The sequence below is a fragment of the Schistocerca nitens genome, chromosome 11 (assembly GCF_023898315.1).
Source record: "Schistocerca nitens isolate TAMUIC-IGC-003100 chromosome 11, iqSchNite1.1, whole genome shotgun sequence".
In the NCBI taxonomy this organism is placed as follows: Eukaryota; Metazoa; Arthropoda; class Insecta; order Orthoptera; family Acrididae; genus Schistocerca; species Schistocerca nitens.
In genome coordinates, this window is record NC_064624.1 from 182,535,896 (window position 1) to 182,550,668 (window position 14,773).

The following is a 14,773-nucleotide window of genomic DNA, read 5'->3' on the forward strand; positions in this document are numbered from 1 at the left end:
ATCCAGTTGCACTCTCACGGCTGCAGAAGCGACTTACTTCACTGCTACAGGTTTCTTTATTCCGCCCGCGGGCCTACAGTAAAGCACATACCGCGCTAAACCATACAATGGCAAATAACCACAGCGGACGAAAAAACCATTCAGGCTCAGGGGAGACCACCCGTATACCACGTACCACGACTTGTACCGCTGATAATGCCTAGGAAGAGTGCCCGATAGTTTTTACAGGTATCCCAAACCCAGTTGAAGCCAGTCATTAATGATTACATCCCGTGGAACTACCAAACATTGGGGGTATTGATTGCTGTGTTTCACCTGCTGCTCCATATAACCAGAAATATTTTCTTAGAGATTGAGACCCGGTGAAAAAATTTGGAAATTTGTGGTAAGATCTTGTGCTCAGGTCATCGGTCTGTAAGCTTACATGTCCGAAAGAACAGACACCATATCCATGTAAGTACACTACTGGCCATTAAAATTGCTACACCAAGAAAAAATGCAGATGATAAACGGGTATTCATTGGACAAATATATTATACTAGAACTGACATGTGATTACATTTTCACGCAATTTGGGTGCATAGATCCTCAGAAATCAGTACCCAGAACAACCACCTCTGGCCGTAATAACGGCCATGATACGCCTGGGCATTGAGTCAAACAGAGCTCGGATGGCGTGTACATGAACAGCTGCCCATGCAGCTTCAACACGATACCACACTTCATCACGAGTAGTGACTGGCGTATTGTGATGAGACAGTTGCTCCGCCACACGTTTTCAGTTGGCGAGAGATCTGGGGAATGTGCTGGCCAGGGCAGCAGATCGAACATTTTCTGTAACCAGAAAGGCCCGTACAGGACGTGCAACATGCGGTCGTGCATTATCCTGCTGAAATGTAGGGTTTCGCAGGGATCGAATGAAGGGTAGAGCCACGGGCCGTGACACATCTGAAATGCAACGTCCACTGTTCAAAGTGCCGTCAATGCGAACAAGAGGTGACCGAGACGTGTAACCAATGGCACCCCATACCATCACGCCGGGTGGTACGCCAGTATGGCGATGACGAATACACGCTTCCAATGTGCGTTGACCGCGATGTCGCCAAACACGGATGCGACCATCGTGATGCTGTAAACAGAACCTGGATTCATCCGAAAAAATAGCGTTTTGCCATTCGTGCACCCAGGTTCGTCGTCGAGTACACCATCGCAGGCGCTCCTGTCTGTGATGCAGCGTCAAGGGTAACCGCAGCCGTGGTCTCCGAGCTGATAGTCCATGCTGCTGCAAACGTCGTCGAACTGTTCGTGCAGATGGTTGTTGTCTTGCAAACGTCCCCATCTGTTGACTCAGGGATCGAGACGTGGCTGCACGATCCGTTACAGCCATGCGGATAAGATGGCTGTCATCTCGACTGCTAGTGATACGAGGCCGTTGGGATCCAGCACGGCGTTCTGTATTACCCTCCTGAACCCACCGATTCCATATTCTACTAACAGTCATTGGATCTCGACCAACGCGAGCAGGAATCTCGCGATACGATAAACCGCAATCGCGATAGGCTACAATCCGACCTTTATCAAAGCTGGAAACGTGATGGTACGCATTTCTCCTCCTTACACGAGGCATCACAACAACGTTGCACCAGGCAACGCCGGTCAACTGCTGTTTGTGTATGAGAAATCGGTTGGAAGCTTTCCTCGTGTCAGCACGTTGCAGGTGTCGCCACCGGCGCCAACCTTGTGTGAATGCTCTGGAAAGCTAATCATTTGCATATCACAGCATCTCCTTCCTGGTGGTTAAATTTCGCGTCTATAGCACGTCATCTTCGTGGTGTAGCAGTTTTAATGGCCAGTCGTGTATATAGTTATGGCAATACCGGCCATGACCTCCTTCTGTTGGATGCACACATATTACCCGAACTCTTACGGGACTTGGTAAGAATGTCTTCCACGGGTAATGAGTGTGTTGGGTAGGGACACTACGAATTTAGTGTTCCGACATAAAAAGGTGAGAATGTGGGTCTCGCGGGAGGCATGCGTGAGATCATCCATGCCGTCGCACTGTCCTCTGTGCCCTCGGTGGCTCAGTTGGATAGAGCGTCTGCCATGTAAGCAGGGGATCCCGGGTTCGAGTCCCGGTCGGGGCACACATTTTCAACTGTCCCCGTTGATATATATCAACGCCCGTCAGCAGCTGAAGGTATTAATATATAATTCTAATTTCGTTCTAGACGGCTGCAGGTCATCGATGGTGTCCGTTCTTTCGGACATGTCCGAAAGAACAGACACAGTAACCATATAAGTATAAATTACGCTATGGACGACACACACACCCATGCCCGAGGGAGAACTCCAACCTCCGACGGGGGAGCCGAGCGAACCGTGACAAAGCACCTCGGACCGCACGGCTATCCCGCGCGGCTTAGACCGCGTGATTTGACGAGTCAGTTGACTCTGATTGAGGCTTGTCTGAGCGTTTGCAAAACCAGGAATGTAATGTTGTGCAGCTCTGTGAGCATGGATGTTTACATCTTGGAACACTGCAGTGTCCACAGCATACTCATCATGAAGACGTAGATGCGAGGGCAACACTTGGTCAGCCATAACGTTGAAACAACCACACTGGTACGTGTTTACAGTGACACGAATGAGTAGCCTGAAGTCGTGGTACGGGAAACACTCCCGAAACACGCCAGAGGCTGCTAATAAAATATCGAAATATCGATATTTTCCCAAAAAGTATTTTCTCAAGATATGTCGATACATCGATAGCTAATGGAAATACCGGGTGTCGATACTTTTGTTTTATATTATATTTATTTCCCAATTTCCGGTAAATATTTGAAATTGTAGTAGAACGTAATTTCACTTTCATTGTGTGATGGAATGTTACTACTGTTTGAGCTTTCATCAGGTCCAGTTTTTTCTCTTTGATTGTGTGAAGCAAGTGTCACAAAGAAGTAGTCCGATTACATTGGGGAGTGGCAGTGAGAATGAAATAATGAGACATCCGATGTGAAGAAATAAAAAAAAAATTAATGCGTCTGCTACTTCGTCACATCGGCATTCTTAAAAATCATTTGCTTAAACTCCCTTGCCTTCTTGAATTGTTGGAAATTCGTCTCTCTCAGTGCTTTCTGATGGAGCAAAGTCTTCTGCTGTGAAGGTATGCAGAGTGAACGGGAACATTCGCATTCACTCGAAGGATCTCTCAGCTGTTTGGACTCTAGCAACTCTAGAATATCCAGCTCGGAAAAAAAAAAAAACACTCACATCTGTCTGCCTAATGGGTCTTCATGGATTAGTAAACCGTTAGAAACGAAGAGGGGGGGCGGTAGTTTAGAGTACGTGTGTAATTTTTCCCACTATCTTACAGCGTACTCTTAACCAATGCGCCACACGGTTAAAAATAGTTACAAACGTCAGTCAGTTATTGATTGGTTCTGATGTTTCTCATGCCATGGTTTGTTGCTCACAGAACAGTGGCAAATAATTTTATTTCCTAGTGCATACCTACCCAGTGCCTAAAGATTACATAATTTGAAACACAAACTTATATTTACTTGCTACAACCAATAAATTTGGCAGAGCTCTTCTATATTACATGTGAAGGCGTCAATCTAGAACCAACAGTTGAATGTAGTTTTTCGTTGTCTGTCAGTGTTGTCAGTGTAGAAAAAATGCCATTGCAAACCCTTACCAGGTGCGTACTCTTACCCGACTGTGCCCTGCAGGCACACTTCATCGACCTGCTTTGTATGGCAGCCTGTATTCCAGGGGCAAATAAATGATTTTCTAGCCCCTGATATGTAGCCTGCTGTGCATGACAGGGAAGCTGTGGGAGTAGCAGCGACCTGCTTCATGGAACTCTAATGCAGGGGTTGCAGGTGCTGATTGGCATAGTTAAGGACAGGTTGAGATATATGGAGGAGGGTGATGGATGAGCCAGTTGGAAGGTTCAGGTGTGGTGGGTAGGTCGGAAGAGGGGAGGTAGGGATGGATATGGAAAGAGAGAGGAAGAGTAGGATATTGTCAGAGGGACAGAGATAGGGGATGGAGGAAATGGACAAAGACAGACAGGTGAGCATATGAAAGAGAGAATGGGGAGGAAGAGATGGATATATAGAGATGGAAGGATGAGATGGACATACAGCGAGAGGAAGAGGTGGACAGAGAGAGAGAGAGAGAGAGAGAGAGAGAGAGAGAGAGAGAGAGAGAGAGAGAGAGAGAGAGGGGGGGGGGGGGGAGTCTCTTCAGTATATGTGTGGAACACATATGTAGGTGAAACCACGGGGAAAAGGCTAGTACATAGTACAATATCTCGAACTGAATGATGTTCCCATGCCGACCAGAAATCCAAAAACATTGATTCGAAATGCAGCACCCTTTTCGCACATGAAATCCTAAAAACAATGGATCAAGGTATCATGTGAATGCAGTATTTCTTGACTTCATGAAGAGATTTAACTCAGTACGACATCAACGCTAATTAACGAAGTGAGATCGTAATTCGGGCACAAACAAAATTTGTGACGAGTTTGAAGATTTCTTGATAGAGACGACACCACATGTAATTTTGGATGAAGGCTCATCGAAAGAAGCTTGAGTAACTTCAGGCGTTCTCCAAGGAAGTGACTGTTATTGTTCATGTTGTATGTTACGGACTTTACAGAAAATATTAACAGTAACCTTAAACATTACGCATATGAATCAGTTATCTGTAACGAAGTACTGTCTGAAAGAAGCTACACACATATTCACAAGATAGTGATGGGATCTAAGGTGGTGCAAAGATTGGCAACATTGATGTCAGTACCAACGACTCAGAATGGTAACCGATCTTCTCGTACGAACAGCTTGGTGTAACGACTGGTGAGGATAAGAAATGGACTGACTAAATGCGCCCAGTGGCACATACGGCACACTTCCCTTCTTTGGTAGTATAATGGGATAATGCAGTCAATCTACAATGGAGACCCTCTGTCTTTATAGCCTGATGTAGCCTGCAGCTTCGGTCTCTACTTTTGTATTCGTCTCATGACTCTCTACATCTACCTCCAGTTTATACCTCTGAAGGCTTTCTCTGCGTCCGTAAATGGCACTGCCCATTCTCCGAGACAAGAGCGCGCGGGTCAGAGTAGTAATCGCAGAGTCATGCCGTGGACCGACTGGTCATCCGCCCGACCGCTGCAAGTTACAAGTCAGCGTGAGCTGTCACACTGCACACGGACAAGGCATGGCCCGCTCTGTGGCGTATTCACTGTGAATGGGATTCCAAAAGAATCAAATCCGCATCTGTCTCTCTCGTACGCTAACCACTAGTGTCTGGTAGATAGTGCATACGATCTTCTTACGCCGACGAAGATACTCTTATGCTCCACGACCGTATGAGCCCAAATTTCTCTAATTCTACACCGTATCAGTAAGTGGGAACATTTTGAGTGGTACATTTAATACTTCTTTACAAACTGCAGTGCTTGTTTATATCTTTGATTTAAATTCTTCGCTCATCATCATCATCATTACAGACTAATTAAAATTACTTGATAGTTGACGTCTGTTGCTAGCCTCTACAGTGTTATCACGTCGGCAGGCACTGGTTTGAAGCCGGCCGCTGTGACCGAGCGGTTCTAGGCGCTTCAGTCCGGAACCGCGCTGCTGCTATGGTCGCAGGTTCGAATCCTGCGTCGGCCATGGATGTGTGTGATGTCCTTAGGTTAGTTAGTTCAAGTAGTTGTAAGTCTAGGGGACTGATGACCTCTGATATTAAGTCCCATAGTGCTTACAAGGGAACCTCCCCATCGCACCCCCCTCAGATTTGGTTATAAGTTGGCACAGGGATAGGCCATGAAAAACTGAACACAGATCAATCGAGAAAACAGGAAGAAGTTGTATGGAACTATGAAAAAAATAAGCAAAATATACAAACTGAGTAGTCCGTGTCCAAGATAAGCCACATCAAGGTACATGTACACTGATGAGCGCCGTGGTCCCGTGGTTACCGCGAGCAGCTACGGAACGGAAGGTCCCTGTTTCAATCCTCCCTCGAGTGAAAGATTTTAATTTTTTATTTTCAGACAATTATCAAAGTTCATGCACTCTCCAAAATTCCAGGACATGTTCAGATTTGCTTGGACACATGCAGGATTTGACGGTCTACACACGGAAAAACTTGAAAACGTTGAAAACGTATGTTTTGACAGAGCACAGGGAAAACTGTGCGACTGTGAAACTTGCATTCATTTGTTGCAGTTTATGTGGCAAACTCTTATGTTTTCATCACTTTTTTGGGAGTCATTATCACATCCACAAGAAAACCTAAATCGGGCAAGGTAGAAGAAACTTTTTACCCATTCGCCAAGTGTGCAAGTTCGGTGGGTCGACAACATATTCCTGTAATGTGAAGCACATGCCGTCACCAGTGTCGTATAGAATATTTCAGACGTGTTTTCCTGTGGACGAATCGGTTGACATATGACCTTGCGATGAAATGTTTTCGGTTGCTATTGGAGAGGAACGTCCTTTCGTCTACTAATCGCAGGGTTTTGCGGTGCGGTCGCAAAACACAGACACTAAACTTATTACAGTGAACAGAGACGTCAATGAATGAACGGTCAGATCATAACTTTGCGAAAATAAAGTAAGTAGAATTTTTACTCGAGGGAGGACTCGAACCAAGGACCTCTCGATCCGCAGTTACTCACTCTAACCACGGGACCACGGCGCTCCTCAGCTTACACAGTCCTTGATGTTGCATATCTTACACTTGGACTACTCAGTTTGTATAATTTGCTTATTTTTTCATAGTTACACACAACTTCTTCCTGTTTTCTCGATTGATCTGTGTTCAGTTTTTCAAGGCCTATCCACTGTGTCAATTTATAACTAAATCTGAGGGGGGTGCGATGGGGAGGTTCCCTTGTTAGAGCGATTTGAGCCTCTGTACCCGATGTAATCAGTCACGTCTTGTCCTCTCAGTCACTTCGGGAGGGACACGTAGTGGGTAGTAGTATATTCCTAGAGTCATTATTTAAAGCCTGTTTATGAAACTTTGTAAATAGGCTCTCTCGGGATAGTTTACGTCTGTTTTTAAGATTCTGCTAGTCCAGTTTCTTAAACATCTCCGTGACAGTCTTCCAAGGGTGAAACAAACCCGTGACTATTCGTGCTGCCCTTGTCTGTATACTTTCAATAGCCGGTGATAGTCCTGTTCGGTACAGGTCCCAAACACCTGAGCAGTATTCTAGAAAGGAGCGCGTAAAGCTCTGTGTCGTGCAGTCATCAAGGGTATACGAGTGAGCCTTCGGCTCCGAAAGCCCACATCGGTGATGTTTCGTTGAACGGTTCGCTCGCTGACACTTGTTGATGACCCAGCATTGAAATCTGCAGCAAGGAAGGGCTGAACTTCTGTCATGTTCAACGATTCTCTCCAGTCGTCGTCGGTCGCGATCTTGCAGGGTCTTTTTCCGGCCGTAGCGATCTCTGAGATTTGATGTTTTACCGGATACCTGATGTTCACGGTACACTCGTGAAATGGTCGTACGGGAAAATCTCCACTTGATCGCTACCTCAGAGATGCTGTGTCCCATCGCTCGTGCGCCGAATGTAACACCACGTTCAGACTCACTTAAATCTTGGTAACCTGCCATTGTAGCTGCAGTAACCGATCTGACAACTGCGCCACACACTTGTTGTCTTATACAGGCGTTGCCGACCGCAACGGCGTATTCTGCCTGTTTACATATCTCAGTATTTGAGTACGCATGCCTATACCAGTTCCTTTGGGGCTTCAGCGTAAATCGTGTGTTGCAGCTTTGCGGAGGAAATGGCAGTGTAAAGAAACACATTATACGAGAGCGGAAAAATTCCCAGTATCTTAGTGATACTGCACTCTTCCTTCCTTCCTTCCTTCCTCCTGTTTGTCCATCTGAGCTAATTGTCCCACTTCTGAAACTTCCTGGCAGATTAAAACTGTGTGCCGGACCGAGACTCGAACTTGGGACCTTTGCCTTTCGCGGGCAAGTGCTCTACCAACTGAGCTACCGAAGCACGACTCACGCCCGGTCCTCACAGTTTTACTTCCGCAAGTACCTCGTCTCCTACCTTCCAAACTTTACAGAAGCTCTCCTGCGAACCATGCAGAACTAGCACTCCTGAAAGAAAGGATACTGCGGAGACATGGCTTAGCCACAGCATGGGGGATGTTTCCAGAATGACATTTTCACTCTGCAGCGGAGTGTGCGCTGATAAGAAACTTCCTGGCAGATTAAAACTGTGTGCCGGACCGAGACTAGAACTCGGGACCTTTGCCTTTCGCGGGCAAGTGCTCTACCAACTGAGCTACCCAAGCACGACTCACGCCCCGTCCTCACAGCCTCACTTGCCCGCGAATAGGCAAAGGTCCCGAGTTCGAGTCTCGGTCCGGCACACAGTTTTAATCTGCCAGGAAGTTTCATATCAGCGCACACTCCGCTGCAGAGTGAAAATCCCATTCTGGAAATGTCCCACTTCTGTTGACCTCGACGGCAACAAGACGCTAAACCCAAATTTACTGTGTACTTTCGGCCGTTTGACATACAAGGTTGCACACGAAGGAGAGCGGCCGTTGAGGTGCCCTGGAAGAGGTTTCAAGCTATCGTACTCCGTAATAACAGCCCCGCTTTCTCGCCCGCTCCACAGAGAGAGAGAGAGAGAGAGAGAGAGAGAGAGAGAGAGAGAAGTGAACGAGCTATTAGCTTCATCATGGAGAGAGGCTGGGTACACCGTGAGGTAGTTACAATCCACTGTTCGTCCAGGGTCGTGAAAGTTGATCGCGCGACGTTGGCGTCCTCTTGGTTTGGGGAACCGAAGAGACTACTACCAAACGTCTCTCTGCGCGGTGTACCTTCTCAAGATGGTTCGCACTACACCAGCGCTCTCCTCCTCCACGTGTATCTGGTGAGTGAATGAGTTGTTCAAAGTGTCTCCTCTTAGCTATCCGTATTTCCCAGTCACAAGGTTACGACCTACGGATTTTGTAGTTAGTGAAACGAAAAGGGCCACTTGATGAATGACATCCATTCTGGAAGTCCTCCCAGATTAGGACGGTAAGAAACTTTTTGGGGATTCAACTATCAGTATTATTGAACAGCTAAAATTGTCACGCGGTCACGGTTGCAGGTTCCCTATGGAAAGGATTCCAAGAACAACAAATATTGTTCAGTATACAGCGTGGTCATTGATAGTGACAGGGCCAAATATCTCACCAAATAAGCATCAAAAGAAAAAAACTACAAAGAACGAAACTCGTCTGGCTTGAAGGAGGAAACCAGATGGCGCTATGGTTGGCCCGCTAGATGGCGCTGTCAGGTCAAACAGATATCAATTGGTTTTTTTTATTTTAAATAGGAACCCCAATTTTTTATTACACATTCGTGTAGTACGTAAAGAAATATGAATGTTTTAGTTGGACCTCTTTTTTCGCTGTAATAGTCACAAACGTATAAGTACGTGGTATCACGTAACATTCCGCCAGTGCGGACGGTATTTGCTTCGTAATACATTACCCGTGTTAAAATGGACCGCTTACCAATTGCGGAAAAGGTCGGTATCGTGTTGATGTGTGGCTATTGTGATCAAAATGCCCAACGGGCGTGTGCTATGTATGCTGCTCGGTATCCTGGACGACATCATCCAAGTGTCCGGACCGTTCGCCGGATAGTTACGTTATTTAAGGAAACAGGAAGTGTTCAGCCACGTGTGAAAGGTCAACTACGACCTGCAACAAATGATGATGCCCAAGTAGGTGTTTTAGCTGCTGTCGCGGCTAATCCGCACATCAGCAGCAGACAGATTGCGCGAGAATAGGGAATCTTAAAAACGTCGGTGTTGAGAATGCTACATCAACATCGATCGCACCCGTACCATATTTCTATGCGCAAGGAATTGCATGGCGACGACTTTGAACGTCGTGTACAGTTCTGCCACTGGGCACAAGAGAAATTACGCGATGATGACAGATATTTTGCACGCGTTCTGTTTAGCGACGAAATGTCATTCACCAATATGTATTAAAGGCATCGGAAAATCCACGATGGCTGCGACAAGTGGAACATCAGCGACCTTGGCGGGTTAGTGTATGGTGCGGCATTATGGGAGGAAGGATAATTGGCCCCCATTTTATCGATGGCAATCTGAATGGTGCAATGTATGCTGATTTCCTACGTAATGTTCTACCGATGTTACTACAAGATGTTTCACTGCATGACAGAATGGCGATTTACTTCCAACACGATGGATGTCCGGCACATAGCTCGCGTGCAGTTGAAGCGGTATTGAATAGCATTATTCGTGACAGATGGATTGGTCGTCGAAGCACCATACCGTGGCCCGCACGTTCACGGGATCTGACGTCCCCGGATTTCTTTCTGTGGGGAAAGTTGAAGGACATTTGCTATCGTGATACACCGACAACGCCTGACAACATGCGTCAGCGCATTGTCAATGCATCAGCGAACACTACGGAAGGCGAACTACTCGCTGTTGAGAGGAATGTCGTTACACGTATTGCCAAATGCATTGAGGTTGACGGACACCACTTTGAGCATTTATTGCATTAATGTGGTATTTACAGGTAATCACGCTGTAGCAGCATGCGTTCTAAGAAGTGATAAGTTCACAAAGGTGCATGTATCACTTTGGAACAACCAAAATAACGTGGTGAAACATATCTACGTTCTGTATTTTAATTTTAAAAACCTACCTGTTACCAACAGTTCGTCTAAAATTGTGAGCCATATATTTGTGACTATTACAGCGCCATCTATCACAAAGCAAAAAAAGTGGTCCAACTAAAACATTCGTACTACTCGAATATGTAATAAAAATGGGGGTTCCTATTTTAAAAAAACGCAGTTGATATCCGTTTGGCCGGCCGCGGTGGTCTAGCGGTTCTAGGCGCTCAGTCCGGAACCGCGCGACTGCTACGGTCGCAGGTTCGAATCCTGCCTCGGGCATTGATATGTGTGATGTCCTTAGGTTAGTTAGGTTTAAGTAGTTCTAAGTTCTAGGGGACTGATGACCACAGATGTTAAGTCCCATAGTGCTCATAGCCATTTGAACCATGTGATATCCGTTTGATCTATGGCAGCGCCATCTAGGGGGCCAACCATAGCGCCATCTAGTTTCCCCCTTCAAGCTAGACAAGTTTCGTTCTTTGCAGTTTTTTCGTTTGACGCTTATTTCGTGAGATATTTGGCCCGGTCACGATCAATGGACCACCCTTTATAACGCAGGTATTGACCGAGTTAAAAATTTAAAATCCTGTCATAATCTACCCATTAAGAGGAATAATACGTTATGCGTTTAGTCGAGTGTGAACGTTAGGAATTGTGTAAGTGTGTTGAGGAAGCGCAAATTACCTAGACTATATTCACCCAGTATTGGAGAATGAGACGACATAGCGACTTCCAACAAGCTTCACATCTAATTTCTAGCTGGCATTTTCGAAACATTCTCTCTGATACCCCCATACCCTTCTCCCCGCACACATATACAAAATAATGAACGGAAAAAAGAGTTATCACTTCCCACATTTTCGCTGTTCTTGCAGTAAAATTTCAACATCAGGCACGACGTTTTAATTTGTTACTTCTTTACTGTTAACTACATTCGCAACACATTTTGCACACAGTTCCTGCACATGGCACTGAATGGACCTGGAAAATTATATCATTGTAGGACACGTTCAGGAGATACGACGTCACGATAAATCAGACTGAAGGTATAGCTGGGCGTATAACCAAGATGAGTATGATCAGAATGAGGGAAAGAGTGAGGGAGGCATCAGGGAGGAAAGACAGGACCCAAGTGGTTTGCTGAACTCCAGAACGATTGGGCGGAATTGAGGGTCGAGGTGGAAGGAAAGGAAAATTGGAGAAGCAAGTAGACACCGATCAATACGCCGAAGATCGACCATAAACAGATATGCAGAGGAAATATGTCACCAGTGGAGAAGACAAGAGAAGAGTATGTTCAAGGTCTCAGAAGAAAAGTAGGAGGGAAGAAAGGATGAAGAGGTTTGGGAGGAGAAGAGGGAAACACAATCCATGAAAGGCCTACCCATCGTCTTAGAGAAACTGCAATATGAGAAGAAGAAGAAGAAGAAGGAGAAAATGAAGGAGAAGAAGAAGGTCGTTAATGGGAGATGAAACTTGGATAAATTCGTACGAGCTGAAAACGAATCTTTGCAAAAACAGACATAATGTCTTATGGGATAACAGCAATCAGTGATTTTATAATGTTACTTAAAACCGTCTTGATTGCAATTTTTTTTATTATTCATATGACCGGTTTCGGTTCATTCAGAACCATCTTCAGATCTGATATTTCAGTTACAGGAGTAACCCGTCCAAATCCAGCAACTTTAACATGCTACGTCACATGTAACTGAAATATCAGATCTGAAGATGGTTCTGAATGAACCGAAACCGGTCATATGAATAATAAAAAAAATGCAGTCAAGACGGATTTTAAGTAACATTATGAAAACGAATCGACAGTTCACTGTTTGAGTGTGGCAAGATGAAGACAAACCAATAAAAATCGTTCGTTCGTGAAGCACATCTAAATATTATGTTTGTCTCCCCCTGCTTACACTGGGCTTGCCACGACCATTGCCTTTGATGATCGACGAAAACTGAATCCTGAATGGTATACAAATATTTGTTTGACACAAGTGATGGACGAAATCAAGAAATCAATCATAAATGTCAGTGATAGATAGTAGGACAGCAGGAAGACAGTATAGAGACTGTGTACATTTGTGTCATCGGGGTCCCAATTACACCTAATGAGCCCACACCTCTCTGTGACGTTTGTCCCCCCCCCCCCCCCCCACACACACACAGATACCAAGATACCACCACCACCACCACCACCACCACCACCACCAATCTTAGTTTTTGGACATATTCAAATTATGTAAATAATTCATCCTGCACCATCTACCTCAGTGTATTCATGGTCTGGTTGTGCATTTGGGCTGTTTCCACCATCTTGGATTGGGAATGTAGTGGGTGAATGACGTCATTGCGAGGCTGATTATGGGTAATCAGGATCCAAACGACAGTAACGTACATGGTTTTTAAACTGTCTTCATGCTGTCTTGCATTCACTACTAGCGTCGCACCATTCTTCATCATGACAGTAGCTACTGTCGCACATCTGCTGTGGGGAGGTAAAGGGTTAATGAAGCCATAGGGGTTTAGGGTCATTAGGGTTAATTAGGACTGTGATGACACTAGTGTAGACGGCCTCTATACTTTCTGCTGTCTTCCATTCGTTACTAATCTCGCATCATTCTTCATCCACCACGCTGGACCTCAAGGAAAAGAATGACATCATACGTTATCATACGGTTGGGATGTGTTTAGGGATAATTAGAACATTGATGACATTAGCTTGCACGCTCCCTAAACTCTCTTCGTGCTCTTTGATCTACTAATAACGCCGCATCATTCTTCTTCACGACAGCGGCAGCTACCAGGCAGCACACCGAATAGCTGACTATGTGACGGTCGCCTAAAGGTTGCTTTTGAATTCTTGATGTGCAACGAAAAATGCGGAAACATTGGTTTTCATCACCTGAGTCGTTCAAAAATCATGTTGCTGACGTACCAACATTACATTGGAAAAAATTGTAGGAAGTATTTTTTTATAGCGCTTGAAAAAGTGGTCAGCATTTAGTAGACGAACGTTTTGAGAAATGATAAAAAGATTGTATAAAAAATTATTTTTCATTTTTTGACTAAAGTTTAGTCTTGATCACACCATTTATGTTTCATTGATGTAGGTAACCGGTTTCGGTTATTTTTGCAAAACCATCATCAGACCCATGGCTCCCTTAGGATGGTAGGCGGAGCTCTCCTCAGCTGCTACGAAGTCAACTGATCAGTTGACATCATTGAAACATAAATAATATAATAATTGATCACTGTTTTCCAAAAATGTTTACCAAAATTATTTTTCATTGTTTTTGTAAAAATTTAAAAGCGCCCCCTCAGATTTCTTCACTTTCTAATTACATTGTCCAACTTCACCTCAATCACGTAATCCGATTTTCTCTTTTGTTGCAGGTAAGAACCATCTACATGTACCTATCTACATATACTTCATTAGGTGAGTACCTCATTCGCATTTCTCCCAGATACAGCAACCCCGTATAATGTTTTCTGCCAGATTTGTAATTCGTCGTAAGTGGCCCGACTCTTGAAGGAAAAAAGAATGGAAAGCTAGGGTTTAAAGTGCGGTGGACAACGAGTTCATTAGCTTCGGGGGACAAGGTAGGATTGGAGTAGGAAATCAGACATACCGTTTCGAAGGAACCATCCTGGGATTCGCCTAAAGCGATTCAGGCAAACCACTGGATGGAACAGGTAACATCATCACCGAATTATTCTGTATAATGTGAATACGCTGTCATTTTCGTTCCTATGCCAGTTACTTCTCGGTAAATATTCGATTAGGAACAAACCGGGCGATAAGTTAGCCACCCGCAGAAGAGATCACGCTAATGGCTTGTGAAGCCTTCTTTGGTATCAAATGTGTGGGCGGAGCAAACCAGCAAATTCCGAGGGGGGTTGATTGCTTGCTTTCCAGCCGCTCTTCCAAATAGTCACAGATATTTTCTATGGGAGACAGATCGGGTAAGTTAGCAGGCTAGTCGAAATGCGACAACGTGCAGACCAGGAACACAATGCGTACAATCCTGTGAAGGCGGCTCTTGTCGTCTAGG

The 14,773-nt window shown here is 45.1% G+C and overlaps 1 protein-coding gene and 1 non-coding gene across 2 annotated transcripts in view; both read left to right on the forward strand.

Annotated features, from left to right (window-relative positions):
- Positions 1-14,773, forward strand: part of LOC126213015 (coiled-coil domain-containing protein CG32809-like) — a 626,459-nt gene that overhangs the window by 316,327 nt on the left and 295,359 nt on the right. The window lies entirely within an intron of this gene.
- Trnat-ugu (transfer RNA threonine (anticodon UGU)) lies at positions 2,073-2,147 on the forward strand. The gene has a single exon. It is a non-coding gene; the product is annotated as a tRNA-Thr (tRNA).